Raw genomic sequence first — 13,952 nt, 5'->3', positions numbered from 1 at the left:
TTTACCTTTAACACTTGAATTTGTGCAGCCAACGACTGAACAGCCGACCATGGTTTTGCTAGGCACCTGCAACCGGGTAATCTTCAAGTCTGACAAAGCCGGACTGCAAGCGCATCAACAGGCTTCAACAGCGAAGTGGTGGCGGCGGCTACGCTGCCTCGAACCAGAAACAGCCAGCAGACGGCGCATCCCAGAATCTCTCGCTCTTTTACGGGTCACCTATTACCCCTGTCTTGCGCTAGCCGATTCCAACATGCGGCTGTGTGGAGTGCGCGACACAGTGCGGTGGTTGGAGACAAACAAGCAGCAGACGACAAGGAAGAGCCCGCACCGAGGTGAATTCTGTGCTGGATTGAAAGACGACAACGTCGAAGAACTGCACATGAACACGCGGCGCAAGAAGAAAAATAACAAAAGGAAAAGACATCCAATCACAAGAGAACACGGAGCTTCAACTGGCCAATGAGAAAACGACGAATCAGCCAGAGCGGCAGAAAAGCGAGCCGCACTGGCAGAAGAGGGGGAGAGTTCCAGAAGCGGCACCAGGAGAAGGTCGACTACCCGACCGGGGGTTGAAGACGGGCCATCGGGTTCCGGACCCGAGCCACCAGGACTTCACCTGACCGGGGCCTCCTGCCAACCCGTTCCTGGGAATCGCCACTCTGCCCAATCGTCAACTGCTGCCCGAGGCCGGCGAGCTTCTGCGCCCATGGGCAGAACGTGAGCGATCGGGCTATGGGCCCAAGTTCCACACCCAGCTGCCTGGCCAGAATGACGCCACCGTCTGCCCATGCTGCCGAGCCACCTCCCTTCTCTCTCCACGCCAGAGCGTGGCAGCTCTGGTCGCCTGTTCAACGGGCCAACACCCCGACCTTTTGGTGAGACCGACACCGCTTCACTCGTCGTCTCATCGCCGTTTCGCCGCATCGAGACTGTAGTGCGCACTCACACCCGCTGCCTGCCCGAGCTTGCCTGTTATTAACGCCATCCTAGACCTAAGTGCGTTTCTTGTCGTAATGTCTTTTTGAGTGTTTATTTTATGGGTTTTTTTCCCTCGTTCTAGTCATATTAAAAGTTTGTGTGCGTTTTCCAACAAACGGCTTTGTCCTCAATTGGGTTCTCGGAGGCTCCGCCTCAGTGAACCATCAGAATCATTAAAGAAAAGAACCTGTCATCACAGCCTGGAAATTTGCTAACTTCATCACCCCACCTAGTTTTCTGCCGTCCTCAGCTGCGCTTCCCTTCTCTTGGTATCCATTCTGCAACTCTTATGGTCCACCAGTTATCTATCCTTCGCATTACATGGCCTGCCCAGCCCCATTTCTTTCTCTTAATGTCAGCTAGAATATTGGCTATCCCCATTTGCTCTCCGATTCACATCGCTCTCTTCCTGTCTCTTAACGTTAGGCCTAACATTTTTCGTTCCATCGCTCTTTGTGGAGTCCTTGTTCTCGAGCTTCTTTGTTAACCTTCAAGTTTCTGCCCCATATGTTACACCGGTAGAATGCAATGATTGTACACTTATCTTTTCAACAACAGTGGTAAGCTCCCAGTCAAGATTTGGCAATGCCGGCCGTATTCACTCCAACCCAATTTTATTCTTCTGTAAATTTCCTTCTCATGATCAAGATCCCCTGTGAGTAATTGACCTAGATAAACGTACTCCTTTACAGACTCTATAGTCGGATACAACTTTATAAGACAGCGGCATTTGTCCCTCAAAGGCGGATGGACACGAGCCGGCACCAATAGGCGCGCACTTTAGGTGACGTCATGAGCCGGACGGCCGGTGTCCCCGCCGACGGAGAACATGCCTAACATGGCCGCCCTCGCTTCGAACTGGGCCGAGTCGCGTCAGCTCTGTGCGTCTCCCTTCGTCAGAGTGAATTCGAATTGTTTGTGGTGGTCTGTCATGCCGGAAATATTATTGTGAGCTTACGATGCACAATTTGTGCCGCGTGCGTTTGTTCTGAGCCTTGAACCGGCGAAGAAAGATTGCAGCGAACATCGGTGGCGCTGCCCTGCGCTTCGTGTGGAAACAAGATCCCGCGGCGGCATACCGCTGCAAACAAACATCGTACGTGTTTGTTCCGTGGTGTTTTGTTTTGCTCCTAAGTGAAGTTACGACGAGGAGAGTTCGCCAAAGTCTGGTACCTACTGTGAGCGGCGGGTGTGTTTGTGTACTGTGCACCTGCGTTTCTCGTCGGACGTGGTGAAGTGATGGAGCAAAACCATTATCAGGATAAATGAGAAGCGTGCGCGGATGAAACCAACCTGCGAGTTTCTAAACAGAAAAGATTTGTGAAAGCAACCTCCAACGCAAAGATTCGTTGCTGCCAGCTCAGCGTGCAAACGACCGATCGTTGGCAGCAGTGTGATAAGATAGCCGAGCGTCTAGCGGCGTCGTTCGAGTGTTGTGTAGCACCGTCGATTGATTGCTTTCCACCAATGCTAACAATCAGTGACTAACACGCGCAGCTTGAGTGAATGCCATTGGATTGTTAACGGTCAGGCGTTTGGAAGCAGTGTTTGTTTCCTTAATGTCAGCCTGAATGCTAATTTAAAATTATGACTGATACACTGGTGCCGTTGCAAGGGAGCTTGGCATGAATTCGCGTCGCTGTGTGGCTTAGAACTCTTCGCTCACTGCACGCGCCAGCTGTAGAAAGCCTGCTGTGACACAATCGCGCATAAGTTGTGCTGTCAGCGCTCGACTTGCTTTCCGACAACACAGCTTTGCGATTTGTCGTGATATGTCGCTACTAAAAAATTCCCATGACAGTGAAGGCAACAGAGCCAATATGTACATTAAAAAGAAGTACGACAAAGTAGGCACAGCTGCTTGTGAACTGACTCCTAATAGTTCTACTCGTGTCTGCGTTAAATGTGTGTGCGTGTTTTCTTGTGTGTTTGTGTATATTTGTTATTTTGCCCTTTTTTGTATTTTAGATCTTAGTTTTCGCGTTTGTGTTCATGTGTGTGAATATGTGAGTTCTTCCGTGCGTGTATGTATTTGTTCCTATTTCTATCCTTTTATTTTTGCATTTGTTCTTGTAAGCATGCTGCAGCCACGACTTTCGACAATTCCATTAACTCGTCTCATTCAAAGCACCAAGTCCTGTGAATAGCCGGGCTGGTCTCTTTGATGTCATTAAAGCTATTCTCTCTTGTCTACCTTGCCTCCTCAGTCTGCCACCTTGCTTTGTTTTCTCCTACTATTCTGACCTTGCTTCTTGTGCTGTTGCTGCAACGTGATTAATCAACTTGCACTAAAGAAAGTTCTATCAGCTGTTACAACAGAAACATTGACAGATACAAAATGTTAAAAGCATCACGTGGCTTCCACAGTTACTTCGTCTCTTTCCCCTGTTAATGTGTTTATGCATCAGTGCATACGGTAGCTTACCAGAAGTGCACATGAAAAGGTGCCATATTGTGAAACAGCACCTTGCTATGTTGTTGCATTCAGTCTTTATAAACAGATGGTTTTGCTGCCCGTCACATGTAGTGGTACACATATATAACATTGTGCAGTGTGGTATCATTTCCTGTCATGACGCTTTCATTATTACAAATGCAGTTTTCTAGTGAATGGAGTCCAGCGAAGCAGTGCTGTGAGAGCTTTTGCAATTTTCACCATTTATTCCCCAATATCACTGTTTGAATCTGTCCGTCACTTTGCCTACGGCTTGTAATGAACAAAGTGACTCACTAAAACACGTTCAACTTTTTTCCGGTACGTAAATATGACAAAAAAATGCTAGCAAAGTTAATCACATTAATAATTGTGGTTGCATTCGCATTACTTGCTCGAGTCAGATTAATAAATTGAAAATTGGCTATGACAACACTTCAATTTTCAGTGCAGACTGCTAACGGAGCCATAAAGCGTGCTCAGACTAATTTCACTATGGGGCGCGTCAAACTCGACGGTGGCTGCCTGAATGAGCAGTTTGGGCCTCTCTAAGCAAATGATGTTTTATATTTGTTCTCTTAATCGCATTACTTGTGTGAGCCAGATAACAAAATAAACAATGCAACCACATGAATGTGCTTTGGCATTCAAGCTGCTGACAGTGGCAGTGTGGTGTTGTCTGCTGCTATTTCACCACCACTCGCTATGGCATGACTGCGATTTCCAGTGCAGACTTCTAACATAACCATAAAGCGTGCTCTGACTTCTGCTATTTCACTATGGGGCGCGTCAAACTCGACGGTGGCTGCCTGAATGAGCATTTTGGGCCTCTCTAAGCTAGTGATGTTTTATATTTGTTCTCTTAATCGCATTACTTGTGTGAGCCAGATAGCAAAATAAACAATGCAACCACATGAATGTGCTTTGGCATTCAAGCTGCTGACAGTGGCAGTGTGGTGTTGTCTGCTGCTATTTCACCACCACTTGCTATGACATGACTGTGATTTACAGTGCAGACTGCTAACAGAACCATAAAGCGTGCTCTGACTTCTGCTATTTCACTATGGGGCACGTCAAACTCGACGGTGGCTGCCTGAATGAGCATTTTGGGCCTCTCTAAGCTAATGATGTTTTATATTTGTTCTCTTAATCGCATTACTTGTGTGAGCCAGATAACAAAATAAACAATGCAACCACATGAATGTGCTTTGGCATTCAAGCTGCTGACAGTGGCAGTGTAGTGTTGTCTGCTGCTATTTCACCACCACTTGCTATGACATGACTGTGATTTACAGTGCAGACTGCTAACAGAACCATAAAGCGTGCTCTGACTTCTGCTATTTCACTATGGGGCACGTCAAACTCGACGGTGGCTGCCTGAATGAGCATTTTGGGCCTCTCTAAGCTAATGATGTTTTATATTTGTTCTCTTAATCGCATTACTTGTGTGAGCCAGATAACAAAATAAACAATGCAACCACATGAATGTGCTTTGGCATTCAAGCTGCTGACAGTGGCAGTGTGGTGTTGTCTGCTGCTATTTCACCACCACTCGCTATGGCATGACTGCGATTTCCAGTGCAGACTTCTAACATAACCATAAAGCGTGCTCTGACTTCTGCTATTTCACTATGGGGCGCGTCAAACTCAACGGTGGCTGCCTGAATGAGCATTTTGGGCCTCTCTAAGCTAGTGATGTTTTATATTTGTTCTCTTAATCGCATTACTTGTGTGAGCCAGATAACAAAATAAACAATGCAACCACATGAATGTGCTTTGGCATTCAAGCTGCTGACAGTGGCAGTGTGGTGTTGTCTGCTGCTATTTCACCACCACTTGCTATGACATGACTGTGATTTACAGTGCAGACTGCTAACAGAACCATAAAGCGTGCTCTGACTTCTGCTATTTCACTATGGGGCACGTCAAACTCGACGGTGGCTGCCTGAATGAGCATTTTGGGCCTCTCTAAGCTAATGATGTTTTATATTTGTTCTCTTAATCGCATTACTTGTGTGAGCCAGATAACAAAATAAACAATGCAACCACATGAATGTGCTTTGGCATTCAAGCTGCTGACAGTGGCAGTGTAGTGTTGTCTGCTGCTATTTCACCACCACTTGCTATGACATGACTGTGATTTACAGTGCAGACTGCTAACAGAACCATAAAGCGTGCTCTGACTTCTGCTATTTCACTATGGGGCACGTCAAACTCGACGGTGGCTGCCTGAATGAGCATTTTGGGCCTCTCTAAGCTAATGATGTTTTATATTTGTTCTCTTAATCGCATTACTTGTGTGAGCCAGATAACAAAATAAACAATGCAACCACATGAATGTGCTTTGGCATTCAAGCTGCTGACAGTGGCAGTGTGGTGTTGTCTGCTGCTATTTCACCACCACTCGCTATGGCATGACTGCGATTTCCAGTGCAGACTTCTAACATAACCATAAAGCGTGCTCTGACTTCTGCTATTTCACTATGGGGCGCGTCAAACTCAACGGTGGCTGCCTGAATGAGCATTTTGGGCCTCTCTAAGCTAGTGATGTTTTATATTTGTTCTCTTAATCGCATTACTTGTGTGAGCCAGATAACAAAATAAACAATGCAACCACATGAATGTGCTTTGGCATTCAAGCTGCTGACAGTGGCAGTGTGGTGTTGTCTGCTGCTATTTCACCACCACTTGCTATGACATGACTGTGATTTACAGTGCAGACTGCTAACAGAACCATAAAGCGTGCTCTGACTTCTGCTATTTCACTATGGGGCACGTCAAACTCGACGGTGGCTGCCTGAATGAGCATTTTGGGCCTCTCTAAGCTAATGATGTTTTATATTTGTTTTCTTAATCGCATTACTTGTGTGAGCCAGATAACAAAATAAACAATGCAACCACATGAATGTGCTTTGGCATTCAAGCTACTGACAGTGGCAGTGTGGTGTTCTCTGCTGCTATTTCACCACCACTTGCTATGACATGACTGTGATTTACAGTGCAGACTGCTAACAGAACCATAAAGCGTGCTCTGACTTCTGCTATTTCACTATGGGGCACGTCAAACTCGACGGTGGCTGCCTGAATGAGCATTTTGGGCCTCTCTAAGCTAATGATGTTTTATATTTGTTCTCTTAATCGCATTACTTGCGTGAGCCAGATAACAAAATAAACAATGCAACCACATGAATGTGCTTTGGCATTCAAGCTGCTGACAGTGGCAGTGTGGTGTTGTCTGCTGCTATTTCACCACCACTCGCTATGGCATGACTGCGATTTCCAGTGCAGACTTCTAACATAACCATAAAGCGTGCTCTGACTTCTGCTATTTCACTATGGGGCACGTCAAACTCGACGGTGGCTGCCTGAATGAGCATTTTGGGCCTCTCTAAGCTAATGATGTTTTATATTTGTTCTCTTAATCGCATTACTTGTGTGAGCCAGATAACAAAATAAACAATGCAACCACATGAATGTGCTTTGGCATTCAAGCTGCTGACAGTGTCAGTTTCGTGTTGTCTGCTGCTATTTCACCACCACTCGCTATGGCATGACTGCGATTTCTAGTGCAGACTGCTAACATAACCATAAAGCGTGCTCTGACTACTGCTATTTCACTATGGGGCACGTCAAACTCGACGGTGGCTGCCTGAATGAGCATTTTGGGCCTCTCTAAGCTAATGATGTTTTATATTTGTTCTCTTAATCGCATTACTTGTGTGAGCCAGATAACAAAATAAACAATGCAACCACATGAATGGCTGCCCGAATGAGCATTTTGAGCCCGCCAACGATAATCAGGGTTAACAATAGTGTTTCAATTCAGATATGCCAGCATTTAAATGTGTTTCTATGCCACTTCTTAAATCGAGCACAATGTGTGCAGGACGTTGCTTATCAGAATTGAGCTTCTATTATAAGCAATATGCCATAAATGGAACTGCTTATTTATTTGAGAGGTCACGGAATGGATGGTTGGCTGTTGCGAACCCACCGGCAAAATTTTGGTAGCCCTAATAAGGGCTGTTCTTTTGTTAATAAGAAGCGTTTATGCTTCGTCGAGTGGCTCAATGCCAGACAGCTCGCAGTCGGAGTCGCTTTCTTCAGTGTCATCTTCACCCAGCTGGATGATGATGGGTTGAATGTGCTCACTCCCAGACGTGTCAAGTCTGAACTTTGCCTCCAAGTCTATCACATGCTGAATGCTCTTCCTCCAGTCTTCCGCCGTTACCTGCTTGATTTTCTCCCTCAAGATGACGTCGACTGTGGACAGCTTGAAGTCTCTGTTGTCCGCAGCGATGCCATTTTTGACCTTGGCCCACACAAGCTCAATGGGATTAAATTCGCAGTGGTACGGCGGGAGCCTGAGTACAATGCAACCGGCCTTTACAGCTGTGTTGTCTACGATGTAGCTCAGAAAGCGTGACTTTACAGATGCCACCAGCTCAAGCAGCTGCTTCTTTATCATCCTTTCACCGTAGGTGATGTTTTTGCTTGTGAGCCACTCCTGTATCTTTTCCTTCTTCCAGGCTGTCGTCGGCAATTTCTCTTCTCGCCGGCTATGGTAAGGTGCATTGTCTAAAACAATGACGCTACCAGCTGGCAACTTCTGCAGAACGTCATTGAACCAGCCCTCAAAGCGATTGCCGTCCATTTCCTCGTGGTAGTCGCCTGTCTTTTGGCCTCGGAATATATCCAAGCAGCCGTCGACGAAACCATCCTCGCTGCCGATGTGCGTCACGATCAGGCGCTGACCTTTCCCAGAAGGTTGTTTTAGACCCGTCGTCAGGCCATTTGCTCGAGCGAACAGGCGTCCGCGCTTCTGCACCACGGTGTCTGTCCACACGATCGACCGAGTGTGTCCTGCCGTCACCCATGTCTCGTCCAGGTAGAAGATCTTTCGGCCTTCCGCCCGGTAGCGCTCCACGTCACGGAGGTAGCGATTCCGCCAATCGGTGATGTCATCCCGGTCGATAAGCAGCGAGTTGCGGCTTCTCTTTTCGTGCTTGAAGCCGATCTCGGCAAGCAGGCGACGCACAGTACACCGCTTTAGTGATGGTAGTTCCATACACTCCGAGAACTCGGTAGTTACCTTCTCGACCGTCGGTATCTCGTTGCGGCGAAAGAAATCGTGCACAAATGATCTCAGCGCGCACAACGTGAAGCTGTCAAACTTCGCGCTGCGTCTCCTCTTCTCCGCATTGCGTGGGCGCTTTCGCGAGGGCGTCGTCAGTTTGCCACCCGAAAAATGCGAAGCTTTAACTTCCTGCCTCACCCTGAACACAATCCTTTCGCTTACACCAAGCATGTCGGCGACAAACTTGCTCGTGTCCTCCACGCTACGTTCAGGCTGCCTGTTACGCCAAAACGTGTAGCAGTGGAAGATCATGTTGCGTGAATCGCTGTTAAGGATGTGGCCGCTCTTGTTCTTGCCGAGGCTCCTTGGTGGTGTGGTCATCGAGGCGACACAAGGCTCGTTCGGCAACAAAGGATCGCGTTCCGATGTCACCTCGCTGGGCTCCATGGCGGAAAACTGGCACGGAATGCCGCGCGCGATCGTTCGCGAACTCACGAGATCGCAGGTTCGCAACCGCGAAAAAAAAAGAAAAAATTATTAATTAAAAATAAGCCCAACACATTAAAAAATAAGGTTGTGCAAACACACAAAAAGTATATATGAATCTTATGCGATTAAGCCAGCGACTGCTACGCCCGGTGCCGTCGATCTTGCTCTGTAGCAGACGACGCACAGCGTTGTAGAAGGCACGGAGTTATTTTTCTCTCGCGATCCGGCAAGTGCGGTAGCATTTCCATCATGAGAGTTTTACCAAACCACTCGTCAAGATACACAAATCTTATTTATACCGACAAATACGTGTTTTAGAAGCAGTCACATTTTTTTGAGTGGGACTATTTCTTTAGTCGCAGAGGAATTGGCTGCTGCGCTTCGGTCAACTGGGCGGGGCCTCCTCCTGTCTTCTAAAGTTGTACCCGACTATAGAGGCTTACTGGTGATCCTGAATTCTTGTTCCCTTACCAAGCTATTGAACATTACCTTTGTCTCCTGCATATTCATCTTCAACCCCACTCTTACACTTTCTCGGTAAATGATGTGATGCACTCACATCATTTACCTTATCACAAACTGGCAAGCCTGCCAGGATCTGCCAATAACATCCTCAACTCGGAAACCAGCATTCAGGTGTGTGCATGTGACACAAGACGAATGACATGGATTTAGATAAGTTACCGGCTGTGGCAGCACAGTTAGGCTTGTCTGGCGAAGAATTTCGTGAGTGGATTGAGCGAGAACAGGTTATGCAGAGGGACGAACGAAGCAGCTGAGAGAGAGGCAGCCAAAGAAGCAGCAGAAAGGCCGCAGTTAGCCGACGAGAGGCAGCTACAAATCCTACAGCTGAAGTTCCAGCTTCAAGAAAGGGCTCAGGGCGAGCCACCTGTTGCGACCACAATGGTAACTTCGCCGAGCACTTACTTCATGCCTCAATACCCAAAAGTTACTGCCACTGTTCGACGAGCCACACGATGACCTCCATGCGTATTTGAAGAGGTTTAAGCGCATGGCTACTAGACAGGACTGGCCACAAGATAAATGTGCTGCGCAGTGAGCATGTGTTTAACTGGCGAGGCACTTACTGTCATTGGATGTTTGACTGCTGATGACTCCCTGGACTACAAGAAAGTGAAAAAAGCATACATAAGCGCTTCAGATTCACAGCCCGGGGATATAAAGAAAAATTTCGGAAAGCCCGGCCAAAACAGGGAAGAGTTAGCCGCAAGGATCTCAAGCTACATGATAACTGGATTGAGATGGCCGACGTTCCTAAAACGTTTGACAGTCTTTCGGATAATGATATAGCTGAGCAGTTCTTACATTGCTGTCATCCAAAGCTTGCGATCTTCCTCGGAGAGAGGGAATGCAAAACCCTTGCATCCCTTTCGGACTCCACAGACCGCTTTCTCGAAGCTCAGGGCATTATCAACACTGGAAAAGTCAGAGAGGATGCCAAGGATGGGAATAAACCCGGTGCTGTACCACAGAACAAACAACAGCCAAGTTGCTTCCTTTGTGACCGTAAAGGACATAGCGCTCCTGATTGTCGTAACGCGCCAACAGTCTCTAAAATGCAAGACATGCGGGAGGCTTGGACACAAAGCGGTCGACTGCAAGAATCAGAATAATGAAAAGTCTGTCTTGAGCCATGGTAGATTCGCCAAAAAATCAGGATTCATCTTCTACGGCCAAGTCCACAGAAGAGACGTGTGCTGCAGTTGAATACTCGAAGACGTGCGAGAAGCCAACCATGTTCTTAGTTGACAGCATCGCAGTCGTCGAAGGATGGGTTCTTGGATAGCTAGTGCATGTCTTGAGAGACACGGGCAGCAACACAGTCAATGTACGGCATGATTTGGTACTCGATCGATGCTTGACTGGGAAAACCACAAGAGTTGTGCTTTTGGATAGGAATGCCAAGGAATTGCCCGAAGCAAACAGCCGAATACACACGCCCTATTTCGTTGGGGACGTAAATGCTTATACATTAACAGAGAGTTGGGCTAGCTGGTGTAGATGCAATTGCTGTGACACAGTTACTACAGCGAACAAGGCTAAAGGAAAAAAGGTGGGACAGGACAGGACGGGACAGGACAGAGCGTCCTATCCTGTCCCATCTTTTTTCCATTAGCCTTGTTCACGCTAGTAACTATGTCACAGCTTTATACATGAGTCAACCCCTGTAAGACCTCGTGCTCAGCATTATTCCAAAAGTCAGAGAGGCACAGGAGCCAGACCCTGCATGGGAGTACCATGATGACGTGTCTCCCGAAACAAATGATTCAAACAAATCGCCGACATGTAGGGAAAAGTCAACCTTGGTTTCTGCCGTCACCCGGACACAGGGAAAAATGGAGACTATGATGAAAATCCCATTAATTTGTTCTTTCGAAGTTACCCGAGCCTAGCTAGTCGAGGAATAAAAAAAGACCAAAGTCTTAAGATCTGCTTTACTAAGACTGGCAAGCAGTCTTCTTCTAAGAAGGACACTATCAGTTTTCTGAAGATCTGGGTCTACTGAATCACCATTACCGTCTTTCTACAGGAAGAAATTTTACACAAGTAGTCGTGCCAAGCAAATTTCGACAACAAATTTTGAAAGTTGCTCACGAAAGCATCATGGCTGGTCACCAAGGCGTCCGTCATACAGTTAAACCTGGATATAACGAAATTGACAAATTCCCGTAAAGCTTCGTTATAAAGAGGATTTCGTTATATGCAGGTTCGGCACGAAAATTCGAAAAAGAAATGCTTACTGTATTTACTCGATTCTAACGCGCCCTCAATTGTAACGCGCACCCGTTTTGCGTTTTTGTCGAAGCACTCATCCTTGGAATGTTACACCAGGCACTGGATGCGTGGACGTGTGTCGTTCCGCACAAGCACGAGGCGTTGGAAACGAAGAGCGAGCGACACGATGGCGTCGTAGCGTCGTATAGTGTCACCTAGTGTCAGGTTAGTGAAGTGAAGCGCAGAGACTCGCGCAGTAACCAAAGAGTGGCGCTGCCAGCACGTTGAAGAAAAAAATGTTTTTTTTTTCCTTTGGCAACATCAACTGGAAAAGGGGAGTGCCAGTTTGGTGGGCTAGGCCAGCCGCAGCAAGCAGCGGGATCAGGTTTGAATGAAGGGAGGGGGAAAGGTCACGCCCGCGGCGGCAAGATCGCCGGGTCGAGGGATGCAGGCCCGCCTCGCGCACGCTCGCACGCACGCACACGTGCGCTCGCTCTCGCCTCGCAGTCGCCGTGAATTCGACCGCGCCAAGCGCGCCGCCGCCGCTTCACATTCCGTCGCGGCGGAAGAGGTGCTTCCGGTTTCTGCTCGCACAAAAATGACAAAATTTGGGGCGAAATCTCTAGGTTGTCGGCGGGGAAAATTCGTTATTTCGAGGGGGTCTCCCGCTGCCACTTCATTACGTAGAGGTCTCAAATACATGTGCTTCTATGGAGTAACGGCGGGGAAAAGAAAAACTTCGTTATATCCAGGAATTCATTATATGGAGGTTCGTTATAAACAGGTTTAACTGTACTACAGACTGTATCCTCGGAGATTTCTACTGGCCAGGGATGCATGAAGATATCAAGCTATTTGTCAAGTCGTGTGACATATGATACTGATGAAGCAGCACACTTAAAACAGACAAGTTCACGGACACATGAAAAAGGACATACACAGGCGCTGGACTGCAACTACTACTTTAATGCTCAAAGACATGCCTTTTTGTAGTGTCGCTTGAGAAGCGCACGCGGTCTGACAGCAGTGAGGCGTGAACAAGACCCAGAACAACAAATAGACAAACATGACATTTTTTAAATTCCCACTCTAGATATAATCGAAGTCAAAGGTAGCGGTGCACTTTTTCAGAGAATGATACCGAGGAGCAACTGATACACCTGTCTTTCCATTTGTCAATTTCTATTGCTTCAAGAATTTCCCTTTGTTTTTTGTATTCCCTGTGCACAACTTCCGTTCCTGTCAGGGCAGATGCGCAGACACAATCCCTGCAATGAAAGGCTAAATGACCTGAATCTTTAGCCGTGCAGTGATAATTGTGCTCAGTTAGCCTCGTATTCAGGCACCTGCCGGTCTGCACAATGTATACCTTGTTACAGGACAGAGGGATCTTATAAACCACTCGTTCTGTACAAGTGGCGTAGGGGTTTTGGTGCTTGAGTGCACAGTGACAAGTTTCCTTTTTTGCGCCACTCACCTTTTTGCACAGGCCCGACAATCGCACAGGTACCTAAAACACCACATCAATGCCAGCCTTTTGGCTTATCTTTCAGAGATTGTGCGAAATTGCATGCTCCACTCGCCTTTTTTGTCTTTCTTAGTAAGCATTGTGCAACTGATACGGTGGTATACTCATCAGCTTAATGATGTGGTCAGCTTACTGAAGCAGATGGGTAATTGAATTAAGAGGATGCATAAGTGAATTAAGAGGGATGACTCAGCAAAGTCAACTAAGCAAATTAAGGGGCATGTGTCCGTCTTTAATACATCTAGTACCTAACATTACTACCTAGATGCTGACTCAAAGATGCATTACACACTGCCACAGAAATGCCACAGCCCCAACCATCACTTCCTCACATATCAGAACATCCCACTTAACATTCACTAGGCCACACATCCACACAGCACAATAAAAGGAACAGAGTCTGTTCCTATTACTTCTGGTTTTATGTGTACACAAGTGTTCCTCTTTATTTTTTTTTTATTTAGCTGCTGAAGCTGTCGGGCACACCTTTGGCAAATATCTTCAACAAGAATTGGAAAGCAAATGCTGTGATGGAAATCAAACAAAGTACTACTTACACATGTGCTCACATACCGTATAAACCAGAATATAAGCCGAGATATCTTGAAAAAAGCAGGCTGAAGTCACCCCTCGTCTTATATAGCAGTCTTTAGCAGAATGTTAATTGTCGTCTGGTAACCTACAGTGTGCATGCTGACGAACGCATA

At 47.0% G+C, this 13,952-nt stretch overlaps 1 protein-coding gene across 7 annotated transcripts in view; it reads right to left on the bottom strand.

The window, feature by feature from the left end:
- The window catches only part of LOC119436617 (uncharacterized), a 43,726-nt gene that overhangs the window by 18,705 nt on the left and 11,069 nt on the right, over positions 1 to 13,952 (bottom strand). The window contains exon 6 of one of the 7 annotated variants that reach the window (XR_007464465.1): positions 10,308 to 10,418. The exons of the other annotated variants lie outside the window; for them this stretch is intronic. The gene's annotated coding sequence lies outside the window, so the exon portion shown is untranslated. The remainder of the gene's footprint in view (positions 1 to 10,307; positions 10,419 to 13,952) is intronic. 7 annotated transcript variants of the gene reach the window in all.

The sequence above is a fragment of the Dermacentor silvarum genome, chromosome 1 (genome assembly GCF_013339745.2).
Source record: "Dermacentor silvarum isolate Dsil-2018 chromosome 1, BIME_Dsil_1.4, whole genome shotgun sequence".
Classification (NCBI taxonomy): domain Eukaryota; kingdom Metazoa; phylum Arthropoda; class Arachnida; order Ixodida; family Ixodidae; genus Dermacentor; species Dermacentor silvarum.
This window is presented reverse-complemented; position numbering and strand designations above follow the sequence as displayed.